This window comes from Rhipicephalus microplus, chromosome 7 (genome assembly GCF_043290135.1).
Source record: "Rhipicephalus microplus isolate Deutch F79 chromosome 7, USDA_Rmic, whole genome shotgun sequence".
Lineage (NCBI taxonomy): Eukaryota > Metazoa > Arthropoda > Arachnida > Ixodida > Ixodidae > Rhipicephalus > Rhipicephalus microplus.
In genome coordinates this window covers 160,639,236-160,659,113 of record NC_134706.1, presented here as the reverse complement: position 1 = coordinate 160,659,113, position 19,878 = coordinate 160,639,236, and the positions used below count along the sequence as shown (strand labels likewise).

General features: G+C 48.3%; 1 long non-coding RNA gene across 1 annotated transcript in view; it reads left to right on the top strand.

Moving 5' to 3' along the window:
* Positions 1–19,282, top strand: part of LOC142767119 (uncharacterized) — a 55,741-nt gene extending 36,459 nt beyond the window's left edge. Inside the window, exon 2 of the long non-coding RNA XR_012884762.1 lies at positions 18,926–19,282. This is a non-coding gene — a long non-coding RNA (uncharacterized LOC142767119). The remainder of the gene's footprint in view (positions 1–18,925) is intronic.
* The last annotated feature ends 596 nt before the right edge of the window (positions 19,283–19,878 follow it).

The window sequence follows — 19,878 nt, the reverse complement described above, 5'->3', positions numbered from 1 at the left end:
GCATTTAAAAAGAACAGCAAAACAACCATTGTACATTTCACGATTGGGCTCTAGCTTTCCGTGACAACCATTGGTAGTGCGAAAGTGGTGGAGTTTTCTAGTTTCTAGTTAAAATACCGTACTGTGAGCCCTGCAAGTGTTTTATTCAGCTAATGGCTGTATAAACTCTCGTCGCCGCTCAGTGTAAACAGATTTGTGCTGCGGGTTCGCGCTGAGCATTTATACGTATAGATGTCTTGCAAGCAACTCTCACCCATAAGTTAGCATGATGAGGTGTTGCGATGCTAGGATCGAAGTCATGAGTTCGGTTCCCGCATACGCTTGCGATATTTTTTTTGGGGGGGGGGGGCGAAAGGCAGTAACACTGCGCTCAGACTTTGGTGCAAGAATGAAGGACACGGCTCGTTGGTGTTGCATATTTCAAGCCTACGGTGGTATGACTCTCAATGTAAACAGAAGCGACGATCGGTGTGTGTGCCCCTCTGTATGTAGTCGTCGTACCCTATACACTTCAAATAGATTTACTTTTGAGACTCCAGAATCAATCTGGAGTCTCAAACCATGGCATGCATTCTAACAATATCACAGTTCTGGAGCGTAAAATATTATGTTCTTGCATGCACCCGAGCCACGGGCGATATAAAGCTGGGGATATGAAAACGAGTTGGAAAAAGAACCAAGGCAAATATAAAGTTTTTGATAGCTTCGCGAAATTTGACACGGTTATTAGGGGCAAGTCTCGGCTTAACTAAAAACATGCTCGGTCCTGTTGGGTATTGTGTGAAACCCTCATCATCCGTCAGATACATAGCCAATAGCACCGTAATTGAGACCGTTTCATCCACAAAATACCTCGGCATTTTCTTTAGTTCCGACCTAACCTGGAACAGTCACATTGAATACATCACCAGCAAATCATCAAAAAAACTCGGTCTTTTGAAACGCCGCCTCAGATGCGCAAACTTGAAAACTAAACTTCATGCATATCAAGCTCTGATCAGGCCCTCACTAGAGTATGCGTCAACCATCTGGCATCCACACACGGCAATGTTATCTGATATGCTAGAATCGGTACAAAATAAAGGAGCTCGGTTTATCACCTCCTGTCATTCTCGCCACCAAAGCGTAACATGTCTTAAGCGTTCTCTGAACCTTCCATTGCTTGCCACGCGCAGAAAGTTGTCCCGCCTATGTTTTTTCCATAGTTTATATCATAGTGACTCGTCATTTTCCCGATCATTCATTCACCCAGCTTCCTACGTTTCTGATCGCGTTGGTCATGCACATAAGGTCAATACAATATATTCACGCACTAAGAAATACCAATTTTCACCTCTGCTGTTATCCATTAACGAGTGGAACGCGCTGCCCTCAAACATCGTCGCTATTACAGAACCCTCCCTTTTCCAGTCTGCAGTACAAACTTACTTAGAAGTTGACAATAATTTGTAACCACCATTGACATTTAATGTGTAACGCATGCTCAGAGAATGTTTATTGCTATTTCTTGAAATATGTTTCCTGTTATGGTGGGCTGCTTACTGTGTTTTTTGCTTATTGTGTTATTAGTAATGTTGCTTGGGCTATCGGTCTGTTTGATTACTAGTATTACTCCCTGACATGTTGTTTTTACTGATGCTATAGTAACCTCTTGTATGTATCCCCCCTTATGTAATTCCCTCCGGGCTCTTAAGGTATTTAAATAAATAAATAAATAAATATGATGACTACCAAGCGAGCTGTCAAAACAACCAAAGTGACATTCGAATCGGTGAGCACGCTGCGTGATAAGGCGTGGATATTGTTGCGTGAAGGCACAAGGGAAACTAGGCGTTTTAAAATATATTTACACAGCGCCAACGCGCAAGCCAAGATGGCGAACAAGAGAGAGCGCGCGCACACACAAGTCACCTCGTCTTCCTCAGCGCCTATCTCACTGTTTAAGTGGGGCATTGTCTCGTAACATAACCCCCGGGTGCTGAAGCACCGTCTCGGTGCTTTCTATTGTGTTGCCGAGTGGTAAAGCTTAAGGCGGGATACGTGGACAATGTCTGTAGACAGCGAAGCGGAGGCGGAGGAAGACTCGAGCGGGGCTATCTCGTATGTCACATCTGTCACCTGGCGCAATACGCGGTAGGGTCCCGAGTACCGGGAAAGCAGTTTTTCAGAAAGTCCGACGCGTCTAGTCGGAGTCCACAATAGCACAAGAGAACCTGGTGTAAAGGAAATTTGGCGGTGATGTGAGTCGTAACGATGCCGCTGGTGATCTTGCGATGCTAAAAGGCGCTGACGAGCAACTTCTCGTGCTTTGCGAGCCCTGGTGATAGCATCACGGGTGTATTCAGTCGTAAAGTCGACGGCTGTCGGAAAGATGGTGTCGAAAGGTAAAGTTGGATGACGGCCAAACACCAGGTAGAAAGGTGAAAAACCAGCTGCATCATGGCGTGAAGAATTATAGGCAAACGTAACGAAGGGCAATGCAACGTCCCAGTCCTGGTGGTCGGACGATACGTACATAGCGAGCATATCAGTTAAAGTCCGGTTGAATCGTTCAGTGAGTCCGTTAGTTTGCGGGTGGTAAGCTGTCGTAAATTTATGTTTCGTCTCGCAGGAGCGAAGCAGGTCGTCGATAACTCGGGAAAGGAAATAGCGCCCACGATCTGTTAGGAGTTGGCGTGGGGCGCCATGGTGAAGTATGACGTCGTGCAGGAGAAAATCGGCAACGTCTGTGGCGCAGCTGGTTGGCAAAGCCCGCGTGATAGCGTACCGGGTTGTATGATCCGTCGCGACAGCTATCCACTTGTTCCCCAAAGTGGATGCAGGGAAAGGGCCTAGGAGGTCAAGACCAAGTCGGAAGAAGGGATCAAAGGGAACGTCAAGTGGTTGGAGGAACCCGGCAGGACTCATAGAAGGTTTTTTGCGGCGTTGACACTGATCGCATGAGGCGACGTAGCTGCGGACCGAGCGATAAAGACTGGGCCAGTGAAATCGACGCTGTACGCGGTCATACGTCCGAGACAGTCCGAGGTGACCGGCAGTGGGAGCGTCATGAAGCTGGCCGATCACGCTCGCACGTAGGTGGGAAGGTACCACAAGGAGCAGTTCGTGTCCATCAGGGCGGACGTTGCAACGGTACAATGTGTCATCCTTAAGCACGAACAATCGAGTAGAAGGATCGGGTGCCGCAGAATGAAGCTTCTCGATGATGTTACGCAAGGCAGGATCTCGGCGCTGTTCCTCACGGATGTTGCTTAAAGCGGAGAGAGACAGCACACATGGCGATTCATCGAACGCTTCAGGTGGGTCCACTGGATTCCGAGATAAGCAGTCAGCGTCATGGTGTAAACGGCCAGATTTGTAGGACACCGAGTAGTTATACTCTTGAAGCCGTAGTGCCCATCGACCAAGGCGCCCAGTGGGGTCCTTCAAGGACGAGAGCCAGCAAAGTGCGTGGTGATCGGTTATGACAGTGAAATGTCGACCATGTAAATAAGGCCGAAATTTTGCTACTGCCCAAACGAGAGCAAGGCATTCCCTTTCGGTGATGGAGTAGTTCCTTTCCGCCTGCGAGAGGAGACGACTGGCATAGGCGATAACGCGGGCGCAGCCGCTTTGATGCTGAACCAAAACAGCACCGATTCCGTAACCGCTGGCATCTGTGTGTACTTCGGTAGGGGCAGAAACGTCGAAATGGGCCAGAACAGGTGGTTTTGTTAGCGATTCAATAAGTGTAGAGAACGCCGTAGCCTGCGCAGCGCCCCATGTGAATGAGACATCTTTTCTCAATAAGTCTGTGAGAGGACGGGCGACTTCCGCAAAGTTGTTCACAAAACGTCGAAAGTACGAGCACAGACCGAGAAAGCTGCGTACTTCTTTAGTGCAGGTCGGAACAGGGAAGTTACGCACGGCTCGCACTTTATCGGGATCAGGACGTACACCAGAGGAGTCGACAAGGTGGCCCAACATTGTTAGTTGCTGGCGTCCGAAGTGACACTTTGACGAGTTCAGTTGGAGACCGGCATTGCGAAATACGGCCAGTATTGAGGAAACGCGGTCGAGGTGGGTTTCAAAGGTCGGGGAAAAGACGATAACGTCGTCAAGGTAGCATAGACAAATTGACCATTTGAACCCACGCAAAAGAGAGTCCATCATCCGCTCGAAGGTGGCTGGAGCGTTGCATAATCCGAAGGGCATGACCTTAAATTGGTAAAGACCATCGGGGGTGACAAAAGCGGTCTTCTCGCGGTCCATGTCATCGACAGCAATTTGCCAGTAACCTGCTCTTAGATCAATAGAAGAAAAATACTTAGCGCCGTGAAGACAATCTAGGGCGTCGTCTATGCGCGGTAGCGGGTAGACGTCTTTTTTAGTGATCTTGTTCAGATGTCGGTAGTCAACACAGAATCGCCAAGTGTTGTCCTTCTTTTTGACAAGAACAACAGGGGAAGCCCATGGACTACATGATGGTTCAATTATGTCTTTGGCGAGCATGTTGTCGACTTCTGCTTGAATTATGTGACGCTCGGTCGAAGATACGCGGTATGGCCGTCGATGGACAGGGGAGGCATCGCCGGTGTCAATGCGGTGCTTTACCGCACTGGTTTGACCTAGTGGACGATCACAAAAGTCAAATACGTCCCAGTATGACTCAAGAACGCGAAGGAGTTCGTCAGCTTGATGCGGCAAAAGGTCTGACGCGATCATTTTTTTAACATCAGGAGACGGGCTTCCTTGCGAAGATCGAGCATGTGTGAAGCTGGAGTGTCGAGCCTCGTTCGAAGACAGAGCTGATATGACGCATTCTTCAGAAGGAGTCAGCATGGCGAGGGCGATTCCGCGCGGAAGCACTTGCGGACACAGAGCAAAGTTGAGCACAGGAATGCAGGCGTGGTTTGCACGTAACTGAATAACAGTGTGTGGTAAGGTAACACTGTGGGTCAAGAGAAGGGATGTGATGGGCGCGAGCACATAGTCACCATCGGATACAGGTGGCGAGGGCGTAACGGTGATGCAGGTCACGGTTTGCGGTAACAAACGGACATGTTCAGCAGAGCACATACGGGCTTGCGGTCGACTGGGCGGATCAATCGGACACGGTAGGTCAAGTTGCACAGTACCGGCTGAACAGTCGATGAGAGCGGAATGAGTGGACAAAAAGTCAAGACCGAGGATCACATCATTGGTGCAGTGAGAAAGAACAGTGAAGAGAACTGAAGTTTGACGGCCGGCAATAGTAACGCGTGCAGTACAGACGCCAATAACAGCAGCCGTACTACCATCAGCAACGCGAACGCTGCGTGAAGGGGCTGGAGTAAGTACTTTCTTTAAGCGGTCTCGAATGTGCAGGCTCATCACAGAAATATGGGCGCCAGTGTCTACTAAGGCTTTAACAGATAAACCGTCCACTTCAACGTCGATCAAGTTCTGATTGGTCGGGAGCGTCAACAGAGGAATTGGAGAGCAAGTCGTATCAGCAGCGTCACCTCCAGGAGCTGCAGCCGTTAGTTTTCCGAAGAAAACCGCCGGGCAGAGGACGGGGACGGGGAACGAGGTGGTGGTGGAGATCGGGAAAATCTACGTCGAGGTGAAGGTGAGCGACTGTACTGGGCAGTGGTCGTAGTGGTCGGGTCGTAATTAGCTGAGCCCTCACGCCGTGGTGGTTCCTGGTCATAGAGGTGGGCCGGTGAATGGGGGTTGGAGAAGTTTGGGTTTGCCCGATACGGTGAGGTCCACGTGCTTCGGCAATGACGGGAAATGTGTCCCACTCGTTCACATCGGAAGCAAATCGGCCTGTCATCAGGCGTTCTCCACGCATTTGGGTCACGATTACGTGGAGCAGGGCGGCGATACTGCTGTGGGTGGCTCGGGGTAGACGAACTGACAGCGCCGGGACGGTGCACAGAACAGACTGTGTGAACACCCGCGTTGGCTAGTTCCTGGCGAACAACGGTCTGTATTAGCGATATGGTCGGCTGAGGATCACTCGGTGCCAGTGCTCTCAAGGGGGCGGGTGAGATGGCTTCGATTTCACGGCGTACAATTCTCGTGATGTCACTGGAGTGTGAATTGGGCAGGGTCGGTACATGGAGATCCGCACATGTTGACGTCGCAGCAGTGTTGGGAAGGCGCGTAAAGTGGTAAGCAATGCGACGGCTTTTAGCCTCTTGAAACTGTTGGCACTCCAAGATAACATCTTGCACGGTGGAACAGCCTTTGCACACAATGAGGTTAAATGCATCGTCTGCGATGCCCTTGAGCACGTGCGCTACCTTGTCGGCTTCAGCCATGGTTCGGTCAACTTTACGGCAAAGGGTCAGCACATCTTGAATATACGCCAGGTAGGACTCCGTGGACGTCTGAACACGTGTGCCAAGTTCTTTCCTAGCGGCCTGCTTGCAGCCGGCAGATTGACCAAACAACTCGCGTAATTTGGTCTTGCATACGTCCCAGCTTGTGATACCGTCCACATTGTTATTAAACCACGCCTTGGCCGTTCCTTGTAAATAAAAGATGATGTTTGCCAGCATTAAGGTTGGGTCCCACCTGTGATTTGTGCTGAAGAGTTCGTAGAGTTTAAGCCACTCATCCACGTCCTCGCCGTCCGTTCCCGAAAAGTTGCCGGGATCGCGGGGTGGAGCGGCCACGAGATAAACAGGAGAGGTCGGCGCCATTGATGCAGTGGGCGTAGCAGTTGAGGAAGCGTCGCTGCCGGTGGACATGTTGGGAGCAGAGACTAGGCGTCCGCTGCGTAACTCCGTCGTGCGTTGTAACCCAGCACCTTCCACCAAAATGTTGCGTGAAGGCACAAGGGAAACTAGGCGTTTTAAAATATATTTACACAGCGCCAACGCGCAAGCCAAGATGGCGAACAAGAGAGAGCGCGCGCACACACAAGTCACCTCGTCTTCCTCAGCGCCTATCTCACTGTTTAAGTGGGGCATTGTCTCGTAACAATATTATCCGAAATGAAACATGCGCTGCAAGAAACATGCATGGTCGGAAAGGAGATATATTTTTTTTGTGCGCATCATTATACTTTCAAAGGAGCTGAAAATAATCAAAGGTGTCATTGAACTATGGTACGACGTTGTTATCATCCAATGAAAACCTCTGCAAAATTAAACCCTTATGAAACTTGTCACGGACGACTATTTTCGGCGACACCGCGTCACGGCAATTAACGGGCGCCGTACTCCCCGACTGACCGTGAGAAACGGCGGCACATGAAAGGGAACCGATAAGTGCAAAATGGGGTGCTCTCCTTAGAACGTCGCCGCCGACGGTTAATCCTTTTATAACTGTGGCGGCGTCTGCAAGATTGTAGAAGGCCGCGGTATACCCCGTACAAGGATTAGACTACAAGACGCCCGGCTGAGAGCTAAGTGGTTGACCGTTTCCACGGAGAAAAGCGTGGGAAACGCTCTGGTGGCCAAGCCGTATGACAACAACCCGACAGGTTGTCACTCTCGCTAGTTGCGGGCCCTCTCCCTATTAAAAAGGGGTGGGGTCAAAATATTTTTGGGGGCGGAGTTTCCCCTCAATTAAACGCGCATGATTGGACCCAGGTAGAGGTCTCTTGTCCCCAAGGAAGAGAGCGAGGAGACACGAGGGGGATTTAAGCGCAGGATTTTGCCCTGCTAGGCAGACTAGTCGCTGACCAAGATGGTGTAGAAACAGATCAATAAGCATCTCTTCTAGAAGTTTTTAGTGTGGCTCTGTATCGGCTGGCCACCTAAACTTAGCCGTTCGTCTAGTTGTGACGCGATATTAACGTCGGCAACATAGACATCGGGACTTCGCCTCGAGTTAGCTCAACCTGCTCGAAGTCACCTGCAAGCACTAGCCTCCCGGAGCCACCAGCGTTGCAACACCGCCGACATCGCAGTCGTGCCAGGACTCTCTTCGACTTCTCGCTTCCGATCGTCGGGGACGCAACGCTGCCGGTCATCACACGTATGCCTCCACCAGTTTATATCTTCGAACTTTCTCCTCCGTCGTTCTATTCTTGTTAGTTTGTGTAGTTTGTAATAGTTCTCTCTCGTAAGCTGATTTATTGTTCCTGTTATATATCCCTTTAGTTGTATCAAGTGTCGATGTATTTTGTTAGTTGTATTGAAGTGTTGTATTAGATCCCGTGTGCTGCAATATCACTACAGTAAAGTTTGTTTTGTTGTCCCACGTCTCTGATCTCTTCACTGTCTCTGCTTGCGTACGGAACGAACCAACCTGCTGTCATTCCCGTCGCCGACTTCGCGCTGGCGACGCTAGAGTGGCAGCTTGTAACAAAACTGGCGTCCGCGAGACAGGACGTTCCGTACAAGAGTAAGACAGTGAGGGGTGAACGAGAACCGTGTGGACAGCGTGGTGATAGAGCCGCACAGTTGAAGCGGTTGCATCCTGCAATGATTGCGCTGTTTTTATAGTGGCATTATAGTGACAGTTGCAGTATGGAGCGTATGAATTTTGATTAGTGGATCGCGTACGGTAAACAGTTAGACCTCGAGGGCGCCGAACTGAGACAATGGATTAAGGAGCAGCAGGAACTGGCGCAGGCCAGAGAAGAGCGGGCACGGGCCCGGGAGAAAAGGGAAAAAGAAAGGGAGAGAGAACGCGAAGAAAGGGCGAAAGAACGAAAAGCGGCAACGGAAGCGGCAAGGGAAGCTGGAGAACGGGAAGTGCAGTTACTGCAATTAGAGATTCGCCTCAGTGAGGGTAGCAGGGTGAGCCGATCCAGCAATGAGCACGGCGATGCCGGCGAGGAACTGTCAGTTGAGCGAGACACATGGTGTCAAGGGCTACTCACGGGTCTGCCTTGCGAGGCAAATGAAGCTGTTGCGCGACTCGGTCAGCAGAACGCGAACAATTACAAGGTAGTTAAGGCAGATATGCTCCGGATGTTCGGAACTTCTGTCTGGACAAAGGAAGAGCAGCTCAGACAAAAGTCTGAAAGAGAGCGCGAAGCAGAAAGACAAGAGTCCGAAAGCAAGGCGCGTCGGAAAGCGTTGGACATTGAAGCGCGTCATGAAACGCCAGAACCAGAAATCGCGCTAGAAAAGGGCCCGCATATTCTCGAATGCATCCATATAAATGATGTAGAGAACGAGGCCTTGGCCGGTCTCGAGGTAGAGACAGTATCAAAAAACGGTCCTAGCGAGGATGAGGTGTGTGCCAGCAGCCCTAATGGACCCAGTAAGAAGCTGGAAACCATCCTCATGCCTCGAGAGGACGGCTCGAGATCGTCACATGCAGATAGGGTTAGCACAGTGGCTAAACACAGCGAGAACGCAACGCTTCAGGAGTGCAGCGATGCCATCGGAGAGGGCCCAGTTAATGGTTTCATCAGCATTAACAAAGATAATTTGGCCCGGCAGTCCGTCGTGACACCGAGTTCAAAATGTTTGAGCGTGGGGCAAAATGTAACACAAGCTCCAACGAGCTTCCCGACTTCTCAGTTCCCGACGCGACTTGATGATGGCATCGAGAGAAAGGGGGCAAGCAAACATCGCCGGAAACGAAAGAAGCGGAAGCGCACTGCGCTGCGCAAGCCTAGGTCAGGCCCCACTCAGTCGCAAGAAAGACGAGAGGGTAGGCCATTAGTCCGTTTCAAGGAACGTCAATGGTGGCGTTCAGGGAAGCACAAGCGGCGAGCCAGGTGTAGAGGGAGGAAACGAGGTACGCCACCCCAACGCAGCGTGCGGTTCAGTTCGACAAATTCGGGAAAGCGGCCTTTGCCGAAGGGTCAGAGTCGAAAGGGCAGAGTGGCTAAATGCCGCATAGGGGAGAACACAAAAGAAAAATGGCACAGGCTTTCCCCCTGCTTCTCGTACCCCTTTCACATTACCGAAGAAAGCCGGCCGAAGTGCAGAATGAGGCGTGACGGCAAAACACAGCCTAACGTTCGTGTGTTTAGTAGCCTCAGGCCTGATGGAAAACCGCCGGGACCGCGACCTCATCGGGTGCGATTCAAAAGAATCTAGTTGAGAAAGGTGGAACGGTCAGTTCGAGTAACTTTTGCACAGGCGTGTTAAATACTGTTACTCAGGGTACGTCAAGATGCGTATTCAAGTCTTTTAAATTTTGTAAGTTACGTGATGCGGTGTAAATTTTTCAAAAGGAAAACCGCCGAACCAAAGGTTGAAAATTGAAGTTAGTTTAATCATGAGTGCGAAAATTTGCATAAGGTGAAAACGGAGAAAATATGTTATTTTTCTCGTTTTTTTCAAAGGCTTAGTGTAATATCGTATGCCTCCACTGCCATGGGGATGTGGCATGAATGAGCATTTGAGGAAGATGTTAACATAAACCAAGCGATTTCGTAAATTGATTAAGATTGGCGTGACACGGTACAGTTGTCGTTGCGCGCATTGAGCCGGATATAGTTCTTGAGGTCTATGAGCATGTTGTTTTTTTTCCTTTGGTCGCTTGTTTTCTGTTTGTATGTGCGTACTTCATTGTATAAGAAGTGTATTTTGAGTTATTTTCTTTTTGCTTGGTGCATTGGCTGTTTTTACTTGCTGTAATGCACATTGAAAGGATTGCACTACAGTAGAGGAGCGCCCCGGTTCCGTTTTTTTTTTTCGTAGTATACATTCGTGCAGTGTATTCGGTATTGATGGCTGCCGTACACGGCTATTTCCTCTTCTTGTTTGTATGGCGCATTGATATTGTTGCGTGTAAATGAAGCTGGTACTGTAACCATTGTTTGTTTTTCCTTTTGTTGTTACTTTGATGCACTCTGCCTATTTATGTTGTGTATGAGAGGGACAGTCCTCATGCCTCCCTTGTTGTTGGTGTTTTGTTCCTTGTTGTCGAAAAAAATTCCCCTCCGTGCGAACAAATGTTATGAATAACATTCTGAAAGTGGGGGGCAAGGTCACGGACGACTATTTTCGGCGACACCGCGTCACGGCAATTAACGGGCGCCGTACTCCCCGACTGGCCGTGAGAAACGGCGGCACATGAAAGGGAACAGATAAGTGCAAAATGGGGTGCTCTCCTTAGAATGTCGCCGCCGACGGTTAATCCTTTTATAACTGTGGCGGCGTCTGCAAGATCGTAGAAGGCCGCGGTATACCCCGTACAAGGATTAGACTACAAGACGCCCGGCTGAGAGCTAAGTGGTTGACCGTTCCCACGGAGAAAAGCGTGAGAAACGCTCTGGTGGCCAAGCCGTATGACAACAACCCGACGGGTTGTCACTCTCGCTAGTTGCGGGCCCTCTCCCTAATAAAAAGGGGTGGGGTCAAAATATTTTTGGGGGCGGAGTTTCCCCTCAATTAAACGCGCATGATTGGACCCAGGTAGAGGTCTCTTGTCCCCAAGGAAGAGAGCGAGGAGACACGAGGGGGATTTAAGCGCAGGATTTTGCACTGCTAGGCAGACTAGTCGCTGACCAAGATGGTGTAGAAACAGATCAACAAGCATCTCTTCTAGAAGTTTTTAGTGTGGCTCTGTATCGGCTGGCCACCTAAACTTAGCCGTTCGTCTAGTTGTGACGCGATATTAACGTCGGCAACGTAGACATCGGGACTTCGCCTCGAGTTAGCTCAACCTGCTCGAACTCACCTGCAAGCACTAGCCTCCCGGAGCCACCAGCGTTGCAACACCGCCGACATCGCAGTCGTGCCAGAACTCTCTTCGACTTCTCGCTTCCGATCGTCGGGGACGCAACGCTGCCGGTCATCACACGTATGCCTCCACCTGTTTATATCTTCGAACTTTCTCCTCCGTCGTTCTATTCTTGTTAGTTTGTGTAGTTTGTAATAGTTCTCTCTCGTAAGCTGATTTATTGTTCTTGTTATATATCCCTTTAGTTGTATCAAGTGTCGATGTATTTTGTTAGTTGTATTGAAGTGTTGTATTAGATCCCGTGTGCTGCAATATCACTAGAGTAAAGTTTGTTTTGTTTTCCCACGTCTCTGATCTCTTCACTGTCTCTGCTTGCGTACGGACGAACCAACCTGCTGTCATTCCCGTCGCCGACTTCGCGCTGGCGACGCTAGAGTGGCAGCTTGTAACAAAACTGAATACACCGCATTTAAACGGTGCCAGGAACAGAACAGAGCAGACATAAGTTTGATGTCTTCCCACTGACCTCCTAAAAAATTGAAAGCCGCGTGGCACACATCGCATTCAAGCGATAAAAATCTGAGCACTCAAAATTGTGGTGGTGTTTTGCCGACAGCTCTGATAAGACACGAATGCCGCAGCCAATGCGCGTTTTACCGGTAACACGCATATAGAGTTCGTGCCGTCACCTCACTTCTGATGTCAAAGAAAGGCAGCTGTTCACCATCAACATTCTCATAGCACTTGATCAAAGACATCGTGTTTAATTTGCTTGGTCTCAGAAAGGTTGTCAATGAATCGCTCTTGGTTCTGATAAGATTCACACCGTGAAATCGCATTTCTGATCTTTTTAAACCTTCGGAGCAAGTCACAGGTGACGTTGCACGTAGAGCGCGACCAGATAACGGTGCGTGCAGTGGGCGTAAACGAGCTGAGGCAGCGCAGGCAGAAGGCGGGAGCGGGGTACCGAGCGACCAGCTTTTGCAAGAAGCACGGCGAAACGCGCGTGCTGCAACGCCCCATGGTCGAGGTTGAGAGGCACATACCATAGTGTTGGAATGCTTCGAGTTTGTAATAGATCGTACGTTTAAGATTGTACGCAGGACGCGAGCAGCCAAGCTTACTCCAGAGCTTGCGCCACCAGCAGTGACAATGCCGGAAAGTTCGACGCGTGATGTATAAATTACGGCGTATCTCTACTGTAATCAACTTATCGATGGCCAACACTAAATTCACCAATATCAGTGTAGAGCGAAAATTTTTTGCTGTACTTATACCTTGCGTTTACCGGCCACAAGGCCCGCCAAAGAAGTGTTTTGTCTGAGATACGCTGACTGCGGTCGTTGTCAATGTCACGACTCCGTGACAATATATCTTCTGCTGGAGAATAAACATTTTTCTATTCCGGAGATGCACCCCTAAACGGAAAACGTGACTACCTATGGCGGTAGCGTTATCGTCAGTGTCAGAGACACAAGTAATTATCCCTACGAGGTGATGTACCATGGAACGTTATCATTGATTCATTGATTTGTGGGGTCTAACGTCCCAAAACCACAATATGATTATGAGAGACGCCGTAGTGACGGGCTCCGGAAATTTCGACTACCTGGGGTTCCTAAACGTGCAAACAAATCTGAGCACATGGGCCTACAACATTTCCGCCCCCATCGGAAATGCAGCCACCGCAGTGAGGATTGGATCCCGTGACCTGCGGGTCAGCAGCCGAGTACCTTAGCCACTAGACCACCGCGGTGGGGCTATAACGTTATCATTACTCGTCACCATGTTGGTGACCTGTAACATCACGAATACTTCCCAGAATATCAAACGTCAAGTACTCTTTGATAAAACGAACCTGAATGGCAAAATTCCAGCAACTCCACGTTATGAGCAGCAAAAGCCTAAAATACACGGGTGCTGCCAACAGTCACATGTGTTTCTTCGTCAGCGCCAATCGACACTCAGACTGCGTGCGAGATGCTTTACTCGCTGATTTCAAGGAATGTCTACTTCCCATCTTTCTTTAGCGTAACGGTTCTTTAGACAACACCCACTCCTTGTACTCGACAGACGACGACATATTCGCCAGTGCCTTCCCACTGAACGTGAGCAAGGACTAGGTGATTTAGTCGCTGAAGCATCAAAACTTCACCTCGTTGTAAAACTTGCTCAAGCACCGTTTGAGTCGCAAATGAGCTTCTGTACATCGAGCATTGCCCGTCCATTGAGATTCTATCGCGGCTGCCCAGACTTGAACGCGTGGCTCTGTAATATTTCAGGCAGGCAGTCGAGCTCTCGCTCGTTGGCGTCGTGAACGACAACGAGTGCAGCGTGGTAGAGCTACTCGGCCAGCAGGGCTATTTACGGTGGGTCACGTGTGGCCCACTCAACTTCACAGACCATGCTCAGAGGCGAGTCACCGAGAAAAGTCACCTCAACAACTCGACGTTCCCCTTTCGACCGGCCAAGGCTGGCAGACTCTGTCAGCTGATCACGGACCAGCAATTGCTCGAGAGCGAAATGTGCTTTCACCATTGCATCACAGGGTGGTCCATATTCATCCTCCTTCCCGGGCCACCTTGCGAGTAGACGGTAAAAATTTCATTTCTTCCTGAAGTACCGCTCCCTTTTCTGCTTGAGGTGCACACTGCAAGTTTCGAGCTGCTTGTCGTTTTTTCCCGGTGACTTAGCAATTTTTTGCTGTAGAACTCATTCTTTCGCCTTTGGGATAAAACACTGCAATATAAACGCTCAACTGCCTCCTTGAAGACACCTTGCACTTTCGTGTTGTACCGATTCCTGGAAAGAGTGACCAGCCATGTTGTTTTTAGATGCGGAAGCATCTTATACTCGCGCCTTGTAGTGCGCCGTCCGCACCGCTTCTCGAACATTCGACAGCTGACGCGCGCGCATGCGCCGTCGCGCCGTCGCCCACTCTTCCACCATCTGTGCATCCCTTCCTCCTCTACACACCGCGCGCGCTTCACTCCTCCACCATCTGTGCACCCTTCCTCCTCTACACACCGCGTTCGACATCTACAATTCTCCTGATTCTCCAGTGGACGCGCATGTGGCGTCGCGCTTCGAGAACATTCAACAGCTGACAGTGCATGCGCCGTCGTGCTGTATATATACTCAAGGTCGGCGCTCGCTCGCTCAGTTGCCGCTCGTCGGTTGGTTTGTACGGCGCGTCGACGTCCAAGGTCGCGGTGAAATGAATTCCAACGAACCCACAAACACAATGATCGACGTCCCTTCGACCAGCGCCGCCCTTTCGCATACGTGTGTACGTGTTCACTCATTTAACACCCCCTCCTACAACCACGTTAACCAATTTAGCCATCGACCCAAGTAAGTCGCAATTTAACACCCCATTTCACAACCACGTTAACCAATTTAGCCATCGACCCAAGTAAGTCGCACTTTAACACCCCGTTAACCAATTATATGCTCCGCATCCTCCTCAGTGTTCCCCCGAGGGAAGCTGCGGGCAATTTTTTTTGACGTCTCGCCCTACTCGTAAGGCACGCTACGTGCTGCTCTCTCAAAAGCAGTTTATGAAAACTACTGTTATCGAAACATTTGCCACGGCCTACGGGGTCATTAACCCTCAGGCGCCATGGTAACCTAGCGCCATGGTATTGCTGTTGTGGTCAGACCTTGCCGGGGGCCGTCACGAGTCTGTTTACTAGTATCGAGACGTGCATTCCGCGTGCACCACAAAGCGGCGTTGCTCAGGTCCGCCTCTTTAGCAACGTTTTCTGACTGCTTGAAATACAATCAGGTGAACGACAAAAATAAATGGAGAAACAATTCCTTGCCATTGTATACATTACGCGATTGTATTTCAAGCAATCATGAATCACGAACTCACTCAATCAGCCATTTTGACACGACTTTTCCTAATACATTGGCGGTAAAAACCAAGACATGGACCAAAAGCGTGAAAGATCAACATTCTCTATATGTAGCATTTTTTTAAAAACTGACATCAAGCGGTGATACAATCAATCCTCCATGAATAAGGGACCATAATGCTATACAAAAGTACATTTTAAGTACAGAGCAATAATTCTCTGACTCAAGTGCCATGATCGTTCAGTAGTTTATCGGCATTTTTTTTTCTATCTTGTAAAAAAAGGACGAAAACAAAAACGTGTTGGAGTAAGAAGTTACGGTGTGATTACCTACTGACCCAGAGTTTTCCAAAATCGATTCCAGTTGCGGTGTTAACGCGTGAACAGAGGCGAATGAAATGGTCCTGCGCATTGCGCGAATCCAGTTCGCGCTCAGCGACTTCAGGAGATGAGAATTTGCGTAGAACTCTTAAGATGTGCATAAACACTCTGTTGTTCAAGGTAGTTTAATTATCTAAAAATGCAAGTGCACTAGTCAAAGCATTGACTCCATGGAGAGCCCATGATAGACCATTTTCCAGCTCTTTTTCCTAAGTTTTCAACTTTTAGTGTGATGAATCGGCTTTGCTATATAAAACTCGTGTTCAGGAATTGGTTGTTGAGCGCAACCCTATTGGAAGCACGGCGTAGGAAACTTCAAGGACGCTTTCTAAATTCCTACGTTTGTTCGGCGAAAGCAATAACGTTTGGCATCGGTGGAATCTACATTTTTGTGCTCCTTCCCCATATATCTCACCGTGGAATCACTGGCCGGCACTTCTGCTCTGCTCTTTTCCTGTGAACCAAAGTCGCGCTAGATTATTCCCACTCACACCGCAAGTACTGTCCGTATAGATGAGTATGGTACCTAAAAGTTCATTTTTACTAGCGATATTATGGCGACTGGTTGTGTGCGATGTCAGAATGTCAGAACGTATTTAAAAGGACATCTATGCTTTTGAAAGAAAAACCAGTGAATTAACTGAGGGTCCGTAACGACACTTGTCACTCGACATGTGACCAACTTGACTAACCATGCGGTGCTTGAATGTTCCTCTCACCATTGAGAGCCTGTTTGTCGCTATGGCCTTATTAAATGTGAGGCCCACGGTATGGCTTTATGCTCTCCCATGGTATTAAAGTACCTCGTACCCGAAACCGTCGACTTTTTCTAAACACCCTTTGCCTCCAGTTCGGTCGCGAACATATCTCTTTCGTTCATCTTTGACTGGGGTGGCTTTTTGCTCTTCCATAGTAGTGTACAAATTACTCGTGATAGTTACCCACTTTTACTAAATACACACATATATATATATACTGCACAAGCGTATTGCTACGTGACGCCAATAGATGACGAAGGTATGTGACTGGTGAAACATGATAATCCTGAGTTGCGTGTTATGTGAGAACATGACTACAAGCCACAGTCAAGGCGCCAATACATTTCGACGTGACGCGGTAAGCGTGCTCGCCGGCGTTCATTTCGTCGCGTCACACTGGCGTTGCTTCACCAGGAGCCATTCGTGCCATATACTCGCAGGTGCGCACCGCGCTGTATTGCTTTGACGTATGCGCGTTTCAGTGAATCCGGCGTCCCTCCATCAGGAAAAGAGGAAGACGCTGTGATGTCTGGGTAAAGCATCGGTGCGAAATGCAGCATGTCGGATTTCGCACCAGTGGCCGTCAGGCCGCGCCGACGGACACTGGTCGCGCCTGGTCGCGCCTGGCGTCAAACTATAGAGTGCTCGCGTTTTGCAAACGTTGCGTCGCTGTGCTCAGCATGCGCGTGCGTCTACGCTACATTGAAGTATATTTGGTCCTTCATGATGCACTCGCGGCCGTTTGCTAGCTCCACATATACCAAATCTGATGTTACGTTACGTCAATGGATGACGAAATATATGACTGGTGCAAACATGATAATCCTGACACGCGTGTCATGTAAGAACAAGACAACATACCACACGAGTAGTGTGCTCGCGGCTGTTTCGCTAGCTCCACATGTACTAAATTTGGTATCACGTGACATGAATAGATGACGAAGGTAAACGACACGTCCGAACATGATACTCATGACACGGAAGTCGTCTACGGCATCATTTATTGATTGATTTGTGGGGTTTAACGTCCCAAAACCACTATATGATTATCAGAGACGCTGTAGTGGAGGGCTCCGGAAATTTCGACCACCTGGGGTTCTTTAACGTGCACCCAAATCTTAGCACACGGGCCTACAACATTTCCGCCTTCATCGGAAATGCAGCCGCCGCAGCCGGGATTCAATCCCGCGACCTGCGGCGGCTAAGGTACTCGGCGGCTAAGGTACTCGCGATGGTCTAGTGGCTAAGGTACTCGACTGCTGATCCGTGACCTGCAGATCAGCAGCCGAGTACCTTAGCCACTACACCACCGCGGCGGAATAATCATTTACTTCGTAAGGTTGTGCTGATTCTAAAGTGACATATCAACATTTCTCATTCGTGCTTCACATATCATCGATTCCCACTATACGTGGGATCTGCTAATTTTTTTAGTACTCGTAGCTCCATTAATACTGGGTTTTTCGATTGATCTCTGATGATGTGAATGATTTGCTCCAGTAGTGGTCTAATCAACAACGGAATGTGAAAAAACATTTTCGAGCACCCGCCTCTCGCTCAGTTGTGCGGCGTACGTTTTAATCTAGATTTTTGATTTTAAATAGATTCTATGCTATATTTGCCCCGGAGATTTCGTGTATGTCTTCACACACACACACACACACACACACACACACACACACACACACACACACACACACACACACACACACACACACACACACACACACACACACACACATATATATATATATATATATATATATATATATGGCACAACGGGAGCATTGTCAACAAGGATAAATATATTTATTTCCCAACAGTTTCAGGAGGGGTCCTCCCTTCATCAGGGGATCAGGAACTCATTCCCTGATGAAGGGAGGACCCCTCCCGAAACTGTTGGGAAATAAATATATTTATCCTTGTTGACAACGCTCCCGTTGTGCCATATCCCATACCTTCACGAAGACTAACTGGCCCATTGAATTACATTAAATTATTACTCCCACTATATATATATATATATATATATATATATATATATATATATATATATATATATATATATATATATATATGTATATATATGTATATATGAAGATGAAGATCGGACACGATCTTCATCAGATCGGTCTCCGATCGAAACGTCACACGTCACAAATAAATAGTTTTTTAGAGGCGTAAACTAATTTTCCATATATATATATATATATATATATATATATATATATATATATATATATATATATATATATATATATATATATATATATATATATATATATATATATATATATATTGGGCCGGCACATTGCCTGCAGGCAACATGTCTTTAAGTCGGCATTGCTGTTTATGCAGGCACTTTCGTGGATTGTGGGAGTGACAACTACGAGCGGCACATTCTGGCTACCTTCCCACGAGTCTCGTCAGACAACTGTGAGCAACAAGTGGGTTCATCAACCATCATCGGTGTCTACTGGTGGCAAAAATTGGCTGCCTTTCGATGGAACTTATCAGGACTCTGAAAGCAGCACCTGGACGGCTCGTCTGTCATCAGTGACGTCATCAACACCTCGGCTAGAAAAGGTGCAGCTCAACCAAGGAACCCTCAGAGGGCACGGCACATGACCTGCAGGCCACATGTCTAAGTCACCATTGCTGTTTATGCAGGTTCGTTACCTCTGTAATAAAGCATGTTATGGTTGTGACAATCCATTTTTGTTAGTATTCCCGTGCACTCACATTTGTATTGCTTGTGTCATTGATTGCTGGTCTGTGCTGTTTATGATTTTAATGTCTGGTGATGTTGAGCAAACCCGGGGCCAAGGACTGCTGAGATGTTGGAGCAAATCTCAGAAAAACAGGTAGCATCCGAAACGAAGATAGATGCTATGAGTAAAGAAATATCCGATTTAAATATTGAAACTGAAATGTTGACGGACTATTCTACAGTTATTGAAGAAATGAGTGAGTGAATTAGCAGGCTGGAAACTATAGTTAGGCAACAAGAACAGAAGTTAATTGATTACGAAAACAGGAGTAGACGTAATAATCTACTCCTTTTCGACTTCCGGAAGATTCTGGTGAAACTGAGTCAGACCTGACGGAAACTGTTGTTCATATACTTTTTGACGCAAAATTGGGTATTAAAATAAAATCAGTTGAGCGAATTCACCGGCTCGGCAAGCAAAAACCAAATAGCTCAAGACCGGTCATCATTAATTTTTACGATTACCGCAAAAAAAGTGTGCTAAAAAACTGCAAAAAATTGAAGGGGACTACTATTAGTGTCAGCAATGATCACGCAAAGG